At 45.5% G+C, this 16,239-nt stretch overlaps 1 protein-coding gene across 2 annotated transcripts in view; it reads left to right on the top strand.

Annotated features, from left to right (window-relative positions):
* Positions 1-16,239, top strand: part of LOC137331220 (zinc finger protein 436-like) — a 74,788-nt gene that overhangs the window by 16,946 nt on the left and 41,603 nt on the right. The window contains exon 3 of one of the 2 annotated variants that reach the window (XR_010965402.1): positions 15,574-15,672. The gene's annotated coding sequence lies outside the window, so the exon portion shown is untranslated. Of the gene's footprint in view, positions 1-15,460; positions 15,516-15,573; positions 15,673-16,239 lie in introns of those variants that run through there. The other variant, XR_010965403.1, reaches the window with a different exon arrangement.

The following is a 16,239-nucleotide window of genomic DNA, read 5'->3' as shown; positions in this document are numbered from 1 at the left end:
AATGGAGGGGTGAGGCAATGGTTACACAAGGCAATGGAAGGGTGAAGCTGTGGAGAGGCAACACCATAGTGAGGTGAGGCCGTGAAAGGGTGAGCTAATGGAGGGATTTGAAGATAAGGATTTGGAGATTTTTGCTGGAGGATGGGGAGACAGGAGAGATTGGAGTGAGAGGTGAATGTGATGTTTGCCTGAGATATAATGCGGATGGTGGAGTTCCTGATTCATTGGAGTTTATGTCGTGTTGAGATGGGGAGGCTGATGAGAAGGGCATCGGCGAAGTCACAAACTGTGGATGAAGTTTCAGCAATGATGGGGGAGTGAGGTAGAGGGGGAGACAGCTGATGTTTTAGAGCTAGAAGTTGGCAGTCTTGATAGTTGACTGGATGTCTGCATCTCTGAACATGCTTCTCCTGTTCCTTCCAAGCTCCAAATCCTCCATCCCACACACTCTCCCTCTTGCCTACAACCCCACTAGGTTGAATTCAATACTCATCACACAGTCTTTTATTCTAACTCATTCTTTCTCAGGACCTCGAAACTGAGAAACACCTCACCTCTCCTAACGTTTCCTTCCTTCTACAATCAACAGGTTTTGAAAACCCAAGCTTGGCGTTGCCTAGTAACTACTTCTTGATTTACATCCTATTCTTCTTTTACCCTTCTGAACTTTATTAAGAAATAAAGAACTTGCATTTATATAGCGCCTTTCACAATCTCAGGATGTCCCAAAGTGCATTACAGCCAATTAAATACTTTTGAAGTGTAGTCACTATTATGATGTAGGGAAATGCGGCAGCCAATTTGCGCACAGCAAGGTCCCACAAATAGCAATGTGATAATGATCAGATAATCTGTTTTAGTGATGTTGGTTGATGCATAAATGTTGCCCAGGACACCAGCGAGAACTCCCCTGCTTTTCTTCAAATAATGCCGTGGAATCTTTTACATCCACCTGAGAGGGCAGACCGGCAATGACTGGAATCTGTCATTACATAGGAACATAGGAACAGGAGTAGGCCATTCAGCCCCTCGTGCCTGCTCCGCCATTTGATAAGATTATGGCTGATCTGTGATCTAACTCCATATACCTGCCTTTGGCCCATATCCCTTAATACCTTTGATTGCCAAAAAGCTATCTATCTCAGATTTAAATTTAGCAATTGAGCTAGTATCAATTGCCATTTGCGGAAGAGAGTTCCAAACTTTTATCATCCTTTGTGTGTAGAAATGTTTTCTAATCTCGCTCCTGAAAGGTCTGGCTCTAATTTTTAGACTGTGCCCCCTACTCCTAAAATCCCCAACCAGCGGAAATAGTTTCTCTCTATCCACCGTTCCCCTTAATATCTTATAAACTTCGATCAGATCACCCCTTAACCTTCAAAACTCCAGAGAATACAACCTCAATTTGTGTAATCTCTCCTCGTAACTTAACCCTTGAAGTCCGGGTATCATTCTAGTAAACCTACGCTGCACTCCCTCCAAGGCCAATATGTCCTTCCGAAGGTGCGGTGCCCAGAACTGCTCACAGTACTCCAGGTGCGGTCCAACCAGGGTTTTGTAGAGCTGCAGCATAACATCTGCCCCCTTGTACTCTAGTCCTCTAGATATAAAGGCCAGCATTCCATTTGCCTTCTTGATTATTTTCTGCACCTGTTCATGACACTTCCATGATCTATGTACCTGAACCCCTAAGTCCCTTTGGACATCCACTGTTTTTAACTTTTTACCATTTAGAAAGTACCCTGTTCTATCCTTTTTGATCCAAAGTGGATGATCTCACATTACGGACAGAGTGACTGAGCACTTGGACAAAATTGAGCTGAGCAGAGAGAGTCAGCATGGATTTGTGAAGGATAAGTCATGCATGGCTAATTTAGTTGAATTTTTTGAGGAAGTCACTAACATGGTGGATAGGGGTGTGTCTATGGATGTTGTCTATATGGACTTCCAGAAGGCATCTGAGAAGGTTCTGCACAAGAGATTCTTTGCAAAAATGAAAGTGCACCGAATTGGCGTCAACCTTGCAGCATTGGTTGGAATTTATGGAGCTAGGGCCTTATCATATTTTGGGATTTCAAGCTGCGTCTCCACGGAAGGGAGACCTATGTTAGAAATGCTACTATTGATCTAAAGGAAGCTCTCAATGGGTTAAATTCACAGGACAGCAGGCGAGCAGGGCCATGCAGCTGTAGATAAATTTTTATACAGGGCATCTGAACCAGCGCGCTGAAGACAATGAAAGATAGTTTGACATTCTGATGATTGTTCGCACTCGTTGCTGATTCGACAACTCTATTCATTTGAACTCAGCAGGAGTCATTGCTGAGTTAGGCTGGTTCGGGTGGCGGGGATTGCGTTTGGGTGGGGGTTCACCTTGATTAAAAGCTGACATTGAAATCAGGAATTTTTTTTTTAAAAAGCAAGTGTGAAAAATAGAGGCATTGAGGCAGCAAAAGACCTATGAGAAGGATAAACGACAAAGAGTAGAGAAGTATTGGAAAATTATCTTTCATTCAAACAAGATGACCCACTAAAATGAGGTAGTGTAGCGTGTTTGTTATTTTTATATCATCACAAAAACAATTTCTCTTGATGGAAATAAATAAATCCGATATTAATTGTATTTTCGTCTGATGGGCCATAAAACAGCTGAATGATTCGTATCACGTCTTCACTCCGACCCCCTTCATAGAGATTGAAAACAAATAAACTTGTGAAAGGCACAAGTATCCAGTCCAAGTCACAGGGGGTTGCTTGTTACATTCCTCAATTATGCTATTGTACAAGTGTGAGTATTGCACAATAGTTATGCTATTGTACAAGTGTGAGCATTGCACAATAGTTATGCTATTGTACAAGTGTGAGCATTGCACAATAGTTATGCTATTGTACAAGCGTGAGCATTGCACAATAGTTATGCTATTGTACAAGTAAAAGGCAGTGTGAGTCAACTCCCATAAAAGTAAGAGGCTCACACCACTTGCGGGAGCGACTGATTAAGCCAAAAGGATCCAAGGCAGATCCGAATCTGTAACAAACGGTGTCAGTGGCCTGGGATACTGATTTACACCATCATAAATCTTTCTCCATCGGCAGGCCTTCGTGTGAGTTTCTGAAAAATACATATAATTTTTAAATAGCATTTGGAATTAGCATTGTGCCTTCCAGTTGCTTTTTTATAGTTTTAATACAACAAGTGCATGAGGAAATAAACCAGCAGAACATTTCAGTGATTGAACAGTATCTTGGCACACATCTTTCAGTTTTAGGAGCCTGTGTGGATTCCCGTTGGTTTGTTTTTCACAGGGTAACACCATTAACCGGCAATAAAATGTTTAGTGACTGGTACTCAGTTTAATGCGCTACGAAAAAAATAGTGGCACATTTTTGATTTTTGCACAATAAATAATTAACCTAGAAAAAGCTGGGAATGAATTTCTGTTTATTGTCAAATATTTCAGTCAAATTTAAGTGATCTCAGGCAAGGAAAATGTTTATGGGATTTGAACTCTGACCCTCATTCACTTTGGCCCCCGTCTATGACCGTGCTAAATGTAAACGCTGCTTTCATCCATTCTCTCCCTTCACCGAGGGTGTTGATTCTCGCTGGGTACAGTTCCACAGACCCTGGCCACACTCTGGTAGAAATAATAAACTTACATTTATATAGCGCCTTTCACATCCTCAGGATGTCCCAAAGTCCTTCACAGCCAATGAAGTAAGCAAATGCGGCAGCCAATTTTGTGCACAGCAAGATCCCACAATGATCAGATAATCTGGATTTTGGTGATGTTGTTTGAGGGATACAAATTGGCCAGGACTCCAGGAGAACGCCCCTGCTCTTCTTCAACTAAATCCATGCGATTGTTTTAGATCCACCTGAGAGGGCAGACGGGGCCTCGGTTTAACGTCTCATTCGAAAGACGGCATTTACGAGAGTGCAGCGTTGCCTCAGTACTGCACTGGAGTGTCAGCCTGGATTATGCTCAAGTATCTGGGGTGAGGCTTAAACCCACAACCTGCTGACTCAGAGGCGAGAGTGCTACCCACTGAGCCAAGGCTGAGAGCTTCCCAAATTGACCATCCTTCACGTGGTACTCTGACAAGCTATCTGACTGTGTGAGGTATTGGAGTTGGACCTGATCTTCTTTTCACCCAACACCCATATGCACAAACACAATGGGAGTCACTGGAAAGCAACCAGCAGTGGGAACCCTGCCTAATTAGTTCCCTTAATTAGGCATCAGCCATGGCCCGTGTCCCCTCTGTGTCAGAAGGTTGTGGGTTACGTAAGAACAAAAGAAATAGGTGCAGGAGTAGGCCATAGGACCCCTGGAGCCTGCTCCGCCATTCAATCAGATCATGGCTGATCTTCAACCTCAACTCCACTTTCCAGCCCGATCCCCATATCCCTGATTCCCCTAGAGTCCAAAAATCTATCTATTGCAACCTTGGATAAACTCAACGACTCAGCATCCACGGCCCTCTGGGGTAGAGAATTCCAAAGATTCACAACCCTCTTTGTGAAGAAATTCCTCCTCATCTCAGTTTTAAATGGCCGACCTCTTATCCTGCGACTATGCCCCCTAGTTCTAGACTCTTCAGCCAGGGGAAACAGCCTGTCAGCATCTACCCTGTCAAGCCCCCTCAGAATCTTATATGTTTCAATGAGATCACCTCTCATTCTTTTAAACTCCAGAGATTATAGGTCCATTCTACTCAACCTCTCCTCATAGGACAACCCTCTGATCCCAGGAATTAATCTAATGAACATGTATTGCACCGTCTTTAAGGCAAATATATCCTTCCTTAGGTTCAAGTCCCACTCCAGACACTTGAGCACAAAATCTAGGCTGACGCTCCCAATGTGGAACTGAGAGAACGCTGCACTATCGGAGGTGCCGTCCTTCGGATGAGACATTAATCCGAGGCCCTGATTGCCTTCTTGGGTGGACATAAAGGATCCCATGGCACTATTTCGAAGAAAATCAGGGGAGTTCACTCCGTGTCCTGACCAATATTTATCCCTCAACGAACATCACTAAAACATTATCTGGTCATTTATCTGATTGCTGTTTGTGGGATCCTGCTGTGCACAAATTGGCTGCTGTGCTTCCCTACAGTACAATGATTACACTTCAAAAAGTACTTCAAAGCACTTTGGATGTCCTAAGGTTGTGAAAGATGCTACATCAATGCAAGCCTTTCTTTCTTTCATACCCTGTACGGCTCAGGCACTCACTCAAGAAACTTGCTAAGCATTCAGGGTAATTCTTCAGCTGATTACACAAGCCATGGTGTAAACTGAATAAACAGTAACACAAATTCCCCCAAACCAGCACTGCTTCCATTGGGTCTGACTTTCGTTGGCCACCATCCAACTGCCATATGGTCTGTTTAAAACCAGAGTGACCACAATTATGTGGGAAGCTGGAATCCTTTGTTCCTGAGTTGGATCCCATTATTTTTTATGAGTGGTGCTCATTATTGAAAGCCATATGCAGATTTCCTCTTGCAAAACAATCGCAGTCGCATGCAATACTACATTTTACTGGCTGCATAGCATAGATTGGCAATGCCTATTCTGCATGCAGATATCACGCAACAGAACACCTGTCAAATTTTAAGGAGGTGAAGGCACGTTAGTGTGTATTGGTTACAAATCACAGACAATAGTAATACAGCAACAAGTGACATCTAAAGAAAGGACTTGCATTTCGACAGTGCCTTTCACGACCTCAGGACGTCCCAAAGCGCTTTACAGCCAATTAAATACTTTTTGAAGTGTCGTCACTGTTGTAGGAAACGCGGCAAACGATTTGTGCACAGCAAGATCCCACAAATAGCAATGAAATAAATGACCAGATTATCTGTTTTAGTGATAAATATTGTCCATGACACCGGAGAGAACCCCCCTGCTTTTCTTTGAATACTGCCATGGGATCTTTTACATCCACCTAAGAGGGCAGACGGAGCCTCGGTTTAATGTCTCATCCGAAAGACGGCACCTCTAACAGTGCAGCACTCCCTCAGTACTGCACTAGAGCGTCAGCTTCGATTATGTGCTGAAATCGTTGGAGTGGGACTTGAACCCACAACTTGTATTTTTATTTTTTTTCATTCGTTCATGGGATGTGGGCGTTGCTGGCGAGGCCGGCATTTATTGCCCATCCCTAATTGCCCTTGAGAAGGTGGTGGTGAGCCGCCTTCTTGAGCCGCTGCAGTCCGTGTGGTGAAGGTTCTCCCACAGTGCTGCTAGGAAGGGAGTTCCAGGATTTTGACCCAACGATGCTGAAGGAACGCGATATATTTCCAAGTTGGGATGGTGTGTGACTTGGAGGGGAACGTGCAGGTGGTGTTGTTCCCATGTGCCTGCTGCCCTTGTCCTTCTAGGTGGTAGAGGTCACGGGTTTTGGAGGTGCTGTCGAAGAAGCCTTGGCAAGTTGCTGCAGTGCATCCTGTGGATGGTACACACTGCAGCCACTGTGCGTCGGTGGTGAAGGGAGTGAATGTTTAGGGTGTGGATGGGGTGCCAATCAAGCGGGCTGCTTTGTCCTGGATGGTGTCGAGCTTCTTGAGTGTTGTTGGAGCTGCACTCATCCAAGCAAGTGGAGAGTATTCCATCACAGTCCTGACTTGTGCCTTGTAGATGGTGGAATGGCTTTGGGGAGTCAGGAGGTGAGTCACCCGCCACAGAATACCCAGCCTCTGACCTGCTCTTGTAGCCACAGTATTTATGTGGCTGGTCCAGTTAAGTTTGTGGTCACTGGTGACTCCCAGGATGTTGATGGTGGGGGATTCGGCGATGGTAATGCCGTTGAATGTCATGGGGAGGTGGTTAGACTCTTGTTGGAGATGGTCATTGCCTGGCACTTGTCTGGCGTGAATGTTACTTGCCACTTATCAGCCCAAGCCTGGATGTTGTCCAGGTCTTGCTGCATGCGGGCTCGGACTGCTTCGTTATTTGAGGGGTTGTGAATGGAACTGAACACTGTGCAATCATCAGCGAACATCCCCATTTCTGACCATATGATGGAGGGAAGGTCATTGATGAAGCAGCTGAAGATGGTTGGGCCTAGGACACTGTCCTGAGGAACTCCTGAAGCAATGCCCTGGGGCTGAGATGATTAGCCTCCAACAACCACTACCATCTTCCTTTGTGCTCGGTATGACTCCAGCCACTGGAGAGTTTTCCCCCTGATTCCCATTGACTTCAATTTTACTAGGGCTCCTTGGTGCCACACTCAGTCAAATGCTGCCTTGATGTCAAGGGCAATCACTCTCACCTCACCTCTGGAATTCAGCTCTTTTGTCCATGTTTGGACCAAGGCTGTAATGAGGTCTGGAGCCGAGTGGTCCTGGCGGAACCCAAACTGAGCATCGGTGAGCAGGTTATTGGTGAGTAAGTGCCGCTTGATAGCACTGTTAACAACACTTTCCATCACTTTGCTGATGATTGAGAGTAGACTGATGGGGCGGTAATTGGCCGGATTAGATTTGTCCTGCTTTTTGTGGACAGAGGTGAGAGAGTGCTACCCGCTGAGCCACAGCTGGCGCACAATTAGCTACATGTGGTTAGTGACTAACGTATTGGACAAAACTGGCTACAGACTCTTCTGAAAAAAGCAAGCGTTTGTGCAGCACCTTACCACATCTCTCACAAACATCGCAAAACACTTCACCTGCAATGTATTATTTTGAAGTGCAGTGAATTTTGTTATGTCGGCAAACCTGGCAGTTATTTTTGTGCACAGCATGATCCCACAAACAGCAGAAGACGAAAGGCTGGTCAATTTTATTTTGGGCGATGTTTGAGGGGAGAATGAGGACAGGAGAACGCCCTGATCAGAAGGGCTTCCATTCAGCTCGTGTCACGAGATGAGAATGGCAAATGGACAAAAGCCAGCCCAGAGAGATAGGGCTGTGTCTGGGCCTACCAGCAATCGAAGGGTTAATATAATACAATGACTCTTCCAAAAAACGAGGCCTGAGGCTCAGAGAGGGCCGTATGTACCTTATGATCTGGACTGAAATCAGTTCTTTCCAAGGGAAGGGAACCCTCCCCCTCTCTCCCACTATCGCAGCCCAGGTTGGAACCTATCAAAACCAACCTGTGTCTGACTGGAAAGTTCGATATTTTCCTTGCAGCTGAGACTGAAACCAGCAACCACAAGACAATGAGGCAGTCGCCTTCCTGCTCCACCACTGGAAATCTAATAATACATTTGCACAGGCTACAAAAAAACCCTCTGCATATCCTTGCTGGAAAAACTTATCCTAATGTTACATAACGATGCTTCAACCCAAAAACACGGTTTAACAGAGAGGTGGGTCAAAGAACTTTAAATGCAGCAAATGCTTTGGCGCTGAACCCTCCATCTATATTGCTCATGACACATTGGCATTGAGGTCGGAACAACTTTAGTCACCAGAGAAATCTCAAGCAATTTCTTTTGAGTTGGATCCAATCTAGACACTACTGCTAAAGTTCGGAAGGCTCCCCAAGCAAAACAATTAACTTGGGAGCCTAGAGGGGCAATGCGAATCCAGGGAAATCTCAAACCCACCCTAGAGGGGCAATGCGAGTCCAGGGAAATCTCGAACCCACCCTAGAGGGGCAATGCAAGTCCAGGGAAATCTCGAACCCACCCTAGAGGGGCAATGCGAGTCCAGGGAAATCTCGAACCCACCCTAGAGGGGCAATGCAAGTCCAGGGAAATCTCGAACCCACCCGAGAGGGGCAATGCAAGTCCAGGGAAATCTCGAACCCACCCTAGAGGGGCAATGCAAGTCCAGGGAAATCTCGGCCTTGTCTCATTGAGAGAGACAGTAAATGTTTGTTCTGGCTTTCTGAACCTTGAAATTACTTTTTTTTTAAATTGGATATTCCAAAAAACATAAATTTAAAGAGAAGTGACATGTAATTTCTTTAAGGAAACTGAACAGCCAGTTCGCAACCAGACACTGAACTAGCTAAAGAGCTGAAGGCTAATTCTCCCCGGTGTCCTGGCCAATATTTATCCCTCAACCAACATCACTAAAACAGATTATCTGGCCATTTATCTCATTGCTGTGTGCATATTGGCTGCTGCATTTTCCTACACTACAACAATGGCTACACTTCAAAAGTATTTCATTGGTTGTAAAGCTCTTTAGGTCGCCCTGAACTTGTGAAAGACGCGATGTAAATGCAAGTCTTTCTTTTCTTTTTTTTTCTAGTCACAAACTGGTGATTCTGCTTACCAATACGGGAGCCCATTTAAATACAAGACTGTCCATTGATTTTAAAGCTGGCAGCTCTGCCAAGACCAGCGGTGTGGATGCTGCAGGTGAGCATACGTTACCAGAAACTCAATTGGACCAGCCACGTAAATACCGTGGTTACTAGAGCAGGTCAGAGGCTGGGTATTCTGTGATGAGTGGCTCACCTCCTGACTCCCCAAAGCCTCTCCACCACCTACATTACAACAGTGACTACACTTCAAAAGTACTTCATTGGCTGTAAAGTGCTTCGGGACATCCTGAGGATGTGAAAAGTGCGACAGAAATGCAAGTCCTTTTTCTCCTTTAACATCAACCCCCAGTGAATGGGAAATTTAAAAAAATATTACAATGCCACGCATCTACGATTGGGGCTGAGGTACATTGATGGGGCAGGATCAAAGGAGCTTTACTGCGCGTTTAGCCTGCTCTGTTCTTGAGCTGGGAGTGGTCGATCCCAACACTGGGTGCCCAAGGTGGAAAATGTTCCATTTCCCTGGCATTAACATTCTCACTTTGATGAACCCAGCATTCAGGACAGAATAGACTGTCCTCTCATTCTGTCTGCGCCCGAGATATATTAAAAAGTCTTCCCACCCTTCCTTCCTGCTGTGGAGTGAATTATTTTCACCACAAACGAAGCTTTATCCCATAAAGGGTTTCTCTGTGCCGTGCTGCTCGGTCCAAGGCTGTTGGAAACTATTTTTGAGTTTGCCCGTGCCTCGAGAAATAGAAAACGTAGCTGAAAGTGGTTTGGTTTTGTTTCATCGTTCGTCCGCCTCTCCATTCTTTAAATTGCAGCTATCGAGCTTTGTGTAAGAAAAGAAAACCTCTGTTTAACTGTGAATGGAAGGAAAACAAAACGTTCAGAGGGAACTGAGAGGTGTGTTTGAAGGTACCGTTAGTTGCAGGCTCCTAGTGTGATTTTCATCCAACGTTCAGTTCCAATGTACACAAGTGACTTCCCATCTCCTCTGATTAGCTCAATTTCTTGATCCAGTCATAACATCAAATGGTCTCCAAGTTCAACACTCGCCCATATTATTTGTCCTTTGCAGTAGCCTCAGGGCAGTACCAATCCACCGACTGATCTCGCTCTCTTTTTTTTGGCTGTGTTTTTCTCTCCAGCTCTCCCAAAGGTGCTGACTCATGTTGGGATGTGATTCCACAAACTGTCTCGTACATCATCCAACTCACCCCATCTCATGTGTGAGTCTAGGAAGTATCACTGGTCTATCCGACCGTCCTCACCCAACACTAAGTCACACTCACACACACTTACACTCACTCACACACTTACACTCACTCACTCACACACACACACACATGCATACACACACACACACACTCACATACTCACACACATACACACATACGCTCACATACACACATCACACTCACATTCACACACACACTCACACTCACAAAGTCACACGCTCACACACTCACACACATGCATACACACACACACACACTCACATACATATACACCCATACACACATACGCTCACACATACACACACACACATATACACTCACAAACACTCACATGCACTCACACACACATTCACACACACACACACACACACTCACACTCACACAGTCACACACTCACACACCCCAGAAAGACATATAGGCCTGGAGTTTCCACATGAGTTCCACCCAGATATCAGCATAATCTGGGCAGAATCGAATGAATTAGCGCTGAAGATCGCGTAATTTTAAACATAAGTTATTTGCCGTCTTTTACACTGGTTCAAAAGTCCATTGGTCTGAGGCGACCCCGCCCACAAAACTGGCCAAGCCCAATTGTGCCTGTGCGGGGGTGTTCACCACACTGCCCCCAGATTCTCGGGCGCACAGGCAGCCGTGGTCACATGAATCCAGCATTGATCACCTGTCCCTACAGTGGACTGCAGTCAATTGAAGCCTGACCCAGGTCTGTTTCTCCTGCTGCTGCTGCAATTACTTTAAATGACTTTAAATTCAATCAATTACAGCAGGGCAGGGCACACCTGTGCGGCTTCAATTGACTGCTGGTCGCAGATCTTACGTACCCAGGGCAGATCAAAGCAGTCAATTGAAGACAATTGAAAAGTAAGACCAAGAGCATTAAATCAGTCAGTTGAAGAATGGTTCATTTCCTGGCCGTCCCGCTCCTCTTTGTGGCCCTGTTCCAGTCACCAATCGATTACGCTACTTGATTGCGCTGATTCATGGGAGATTTTATGTTCGGGTTTAAGCTAACCAGTTTGCGCGGAAACTTGAGGGTAACTTCACCTCGGCAAATTCAGCGCATTCTGGGCGCATTTTGCCAATTGTGCCCCTGACAGAAACTCCATGCTGCAGACACAAAGAGAGAGAAAGGGAGAGGCAGACCCAGGCGGGTGCACAAACACACACACGCACACGCACACACATACACACACGCACACGCATACACACACGCACACACATACACACGCACACTCGTACACACACATGCACACACAAACATAGACATGCACACACTCGCACATGCACGCACACATTCGCATACGCACATGCACGCATACACAGGTGCGCGCACACACACGTTCTCGCACGCACATACACACACGCATATGCAGACACATGCACGCAGGCGCACATGGCACACATATGTGCACGCATACACTCACGCACATGCACACTTTCCCACATAATGATTGGGAGGTGGAATTCTGGCTGTGGATGATTGTAGAGCTGTTCTCCACCCAGCAGCGATCAGCTGATTCAGCACAGACTGATTATTGAAGCTGGAATTGTCCTGCTGTGTGTGGCTCACTGTAAGTAAATTAAAGGTTTCATACTGCTGCCCGAGACTACAGCCATTGATGTAAGGTTAGTGAGAAAACATCAGATTTAATGCAAAATAAAAACAGAAACTGTTCGATACATTCAGCAGGTCAGGCAGCATCTGGGGAGAGAGGAAGATAAGGTTAAATTCGATGAGCTTTCATCAAAACCAGAAGATGCTACAGATTTTCAGATATTATGGAGCTAATTTTAACCTAACCCAAAGTCTGATTCACACACGGCCCAAATTTTACATTTCATTAAAGTCAATTGGAAAGTAAAATCGGGCGGCTGATTGGATCATAGAATCATAGAATGACACAGCATGGAAGGAGGCCATTTGGCCCATCGTGCCTGTGCTAGCTCTTTGAAAGAGCTATACAATTCGTCCCATTCCCCTGCTCTTTCCTCAAAACCCTGCAAATTTTGGTTGGCCTCGATCATGGGTAGGGGAAGATGGTGCTTGGCGGGGGGGGTGACACGGGGGAGAGAGGCTGCTGTCAGCAGAGAGGAGGCCGAAGGCTTCCTTGAGGGGCCACGGGGAGCACTCCTGCTCTCTCCTGGCCCACAAGGAGTGCTGTAAAAGGCTCTTACCTTCTGGAGCCGTCAGCTCCCGCCTCCATTTTGCTGCTGGGTTTCATGAGCTCTGGCAGACCTGGTCAGCTGCTGCTAAATTTAAATCAGGGTCCCACTTGCAATGTGGAAGCCTGATTTAAATATGTTAATGAAGTGCCCTGCCTCTCCTCGATGAGACACTTGCACGCCTCGAAACCCACCGCCGTGAAAATGGCGGCAGGCGTGTATGGGCTGGGGTGGGGTCACATACCCCATTTTTCCATTTTTAACACCCCCAACCCTCTCCCACCCATCATGAAGGGGATTAATATCAAGGCCAATGGGTGAGTTGGTGATAACAGGCACTGGGTTCAAACTTGCTGGAGCAGAAAATTAGCCATTAGGGAAACTAAATAAAAAGAAAAGCAGCTAAGAACTCAATTTTTGAAATGTTTAAATGAATTTTAAATATAACTTATTTTTAACTGGGGCGATGCCTTCCTCAGGTATAGCTGCTGCCTCCTTAGTCCAGTCCAAAAACCCAATGGCAGAATCTCAGCACACTTCAAAATGCAGAAAATGCACCATAATCCCCTTGGGGGAAAGGGGGGAGAATTGCTCCACATTGCAATGTCTGGTCTCATTTCCCCATCAAAAAATTCTAGATGCACGATGGGAACAATTATATTTTTGTGTATTTAAGTTTTCCTACAATACAACTGATGGAAGCTGCAGCTTGAGTCTGGACAGGTTCATGACAAGGTCACGACAGGTTCATGACAAGTTCATGACAGGTTCATGACAAGGTCACGACAGGTTTATGACACGTTCATGTCAGGTTCATGTCAGGTTCACAACAAGTTCATGTCAAGTTCATGACAAGTTCATGTCAGGTTCATGACAAGTTCATGACAGGTTCATGACAGCTCATGTAAGGTTCATGACAGGTTCATGGCAGTTTCATGGCATGTTCATGTAAGGTTCATGACAGGCTGTGTAAGGTTCATGACAGGTTCATAACAGGTTCATGACATGTTTATTGCATGTTCATGTCAGGTTCATTACATGTTTATTACATGTTCATGACAAGCTCACGAAAAGCACTTTGGAAATGCAAGATCTTCCTTTCTTATAGTTGCAGATCTTACTCAAGAGAAGCGAGATCTCGAAAAGATGCCAATGGGGAGGAAGCCGAGGATTCATGTATTGAATAATTACTTCCTCCTGTTGGAGCAACTTGATTACAAAGATTACTAGATTACAAAGCTAGATGGGAAAGTAAGCTGTGAGGAGGACACAAAGAGCCTGCAAAGGCGAGAAACTATTAAATGTTGGTGTTCAGAGAGATTTGGGTGTTCTCGTACAAGAAACACAGAAAGTTAGCGTGCAGGTACAGCAAGCAATTAGGAAGGCAAATGGCATGTTGGCCTTTATTGCAAGGTGGGGGAGGCGGGGGGTTGGAGTACAAGAATAAGGAAGTCTTACGACAATTTTCCCCTGAAGACTGTAGATGCTAGCCATGATGTGGAGATGCCGGTGATGGACTGGGGTTGACAATTGTAAACAATTTTACAACACCAAGTTATAGTCCAGCAATTTTATTTTAAATTCACAAGCTTTCGGAGGCTTCCTCCTTCGTCAGGTAAATGTTGTGGAGATTCACCTGAGGAAGGAGGAAGCCTCCGAAAGCTTGTGAATTTAAAATAAAATTGCTGGACTATAACTTGGTGTTGTAAAATTGTTTACAACTGTAGATGCTGGGAGTCAATTGGAGCTTTCCACACTGAAATCGATAGATTGTTGTTGGGTAAAGGGTATCGAGGGATATGGAACAAAGGCGGATAAATGGATTTGAGGTAAAGATCAGCCGTGATCTAACTGAATGACGGAACAGACTGGAGGAGGTGAACGGCCTCGTCCTGTTCCTCTGACCCCACATTCCTAGAAAGTTCAGGGAGTAGGTTACTTTTTGCACTGGTCTGCAAATATATTCTAGCGGAGTGTTGCATCCCAGATCAGACAGCATTGATCAAATTTAACAGCAGTTCTGCTCAAAAAGAATGTTCCCCAAAGCAGGAAGGGAGTTGGAAGGTTTCGGAGTGTTGGGAGAGGCTTGAGGGTTCGCGACTCGCTCCTCCTTTCACTCAGACTGTCAAACCGCAGACACCCAATTAAAGAGAAACTGACCGAGAGGCAGGTGTGAAATGCCAAGAAATGTCTGTTTCAGACAGTTAGGGGCCGTGGATAAACAGCTGGGCAGGTGACGCAGCGACAGCCAGAGGCTGGGAGATCGGGAGCCGGAGACTATAAATAAAGTGGGAGTGAAAGCGGGTTAAATGGAGCCTGGGATCCCGCACAGCACAGAGTGGGGCGAGGAGGTTAAGGTGAGACCAAAGGAAAGCGGCTAACCTCGCACTTTAAAATCCTGTTTTATCCCATTAAAATGGAAAGAGTTTTTTTTTAACCTTTTGGAATTGTTTTTAAAAGTTAACAAAACTAATAACAAGCTCCCAGAAGTTGGAAAAATTATGGGAAATAAATGTATTAAAATCGAGATCTTCAACCCAATTTTTAAAAATAAGTTTCTCTTTTTTTCCGCATGTTTTTGTTTCGTTAAAAACTGACGATTCCAAGTTTTTAAAGATTACATCGATAATTATTTTCGGGGATTTATACCGTTCAGTCCTGTCTGAACTCCTCAAATCTCTTCTCAAATCATTTGAGATTGGGAAATCAGACAAGGATTAATATGTAACTTCATACACAGCGCGTCATTACTCTCCCCGATATAATTCCGATTCCATTGATTTTATGGGACGGCTTTAAGTGAATATTATGCATTATAACCAGCGCTGTCCAGATGTATTATTGAAATCTCAGAGGTGAGAAACGCTCCCGACTGTAGATTTGTTATTTATTGCGGTGAATGTCTCTCATCAGATGCTGGGATTCGGGCAGAACTTCCTTCACCTGTTCCTCCTACTCAGTTTCATGGGCTGGTGCGAAGGTACAACATCGGGGACAGAGGCGGCTGAAGAGGTAAAGAGTGGGAGAGACTGGGAGTGAAAGAAAGAGAGAGAGAGAGACGGGGAGTGAGAGAGAGAGACGGATTGAGAGAAACTGAGAGAGAGGGGGAGTGAGAGAAGGAGAGAGACTGGGAATGAGAGAGCGAGAAAGAGACTGGGAGTGAGAGAGAGAGACTGGGAGTGAGAGAGAGAAACGGGGAGTGAAAGAGAGAGAGATGGATTGAGAGAAACTGAGAGAGAGGGGGAGTGAGAGAGACTGAGAGTGAAAGAGAGAGACTGGGAATGAGAGAGCGAGAGAGAGAAACTGGGAGTGAGAGAGACAGAAATAGATTGGAAGTGAAGGAGTGAGGGGAGGGAGTGAGAGAGGGAGAGAGCGAGGGAGAGGGTGGGAGTGTGAGAGAGAGAAAGAGGGAGTGAGAGAGAAAGAGAGACGGGGAGTGAAGGAGGGAGACTGGGAGCAGGAGAGAGAGAGGGGGAGTGAGAGAAGGAGAGAGACTTGGACTGGGAATGAGAGTGAGTGAGAGACTGGGAGTGAGGGAGACAGAAGGAGATTGGAAGTGAGAAAGGGACTGGGAGGGAG

This window comes from Heptranchias perlo, chromosome 13, assembly GCF_035084215.1.
Source record: "Heptranchias perlo isolate sHepPer1 chromosome 13, sHepPer1.hap1, whole genome shotgun sequence".
Lineage (NCBI taxonomy): Eukaryota > Metazoa > Chordata > Chondrichthyes > Hexanchiformes > Hexanchidae > Heptranchias > Heptranchias perlo.
This window is presented reverse-complemented; position numbering and strand designations above follow the sequence as displayed.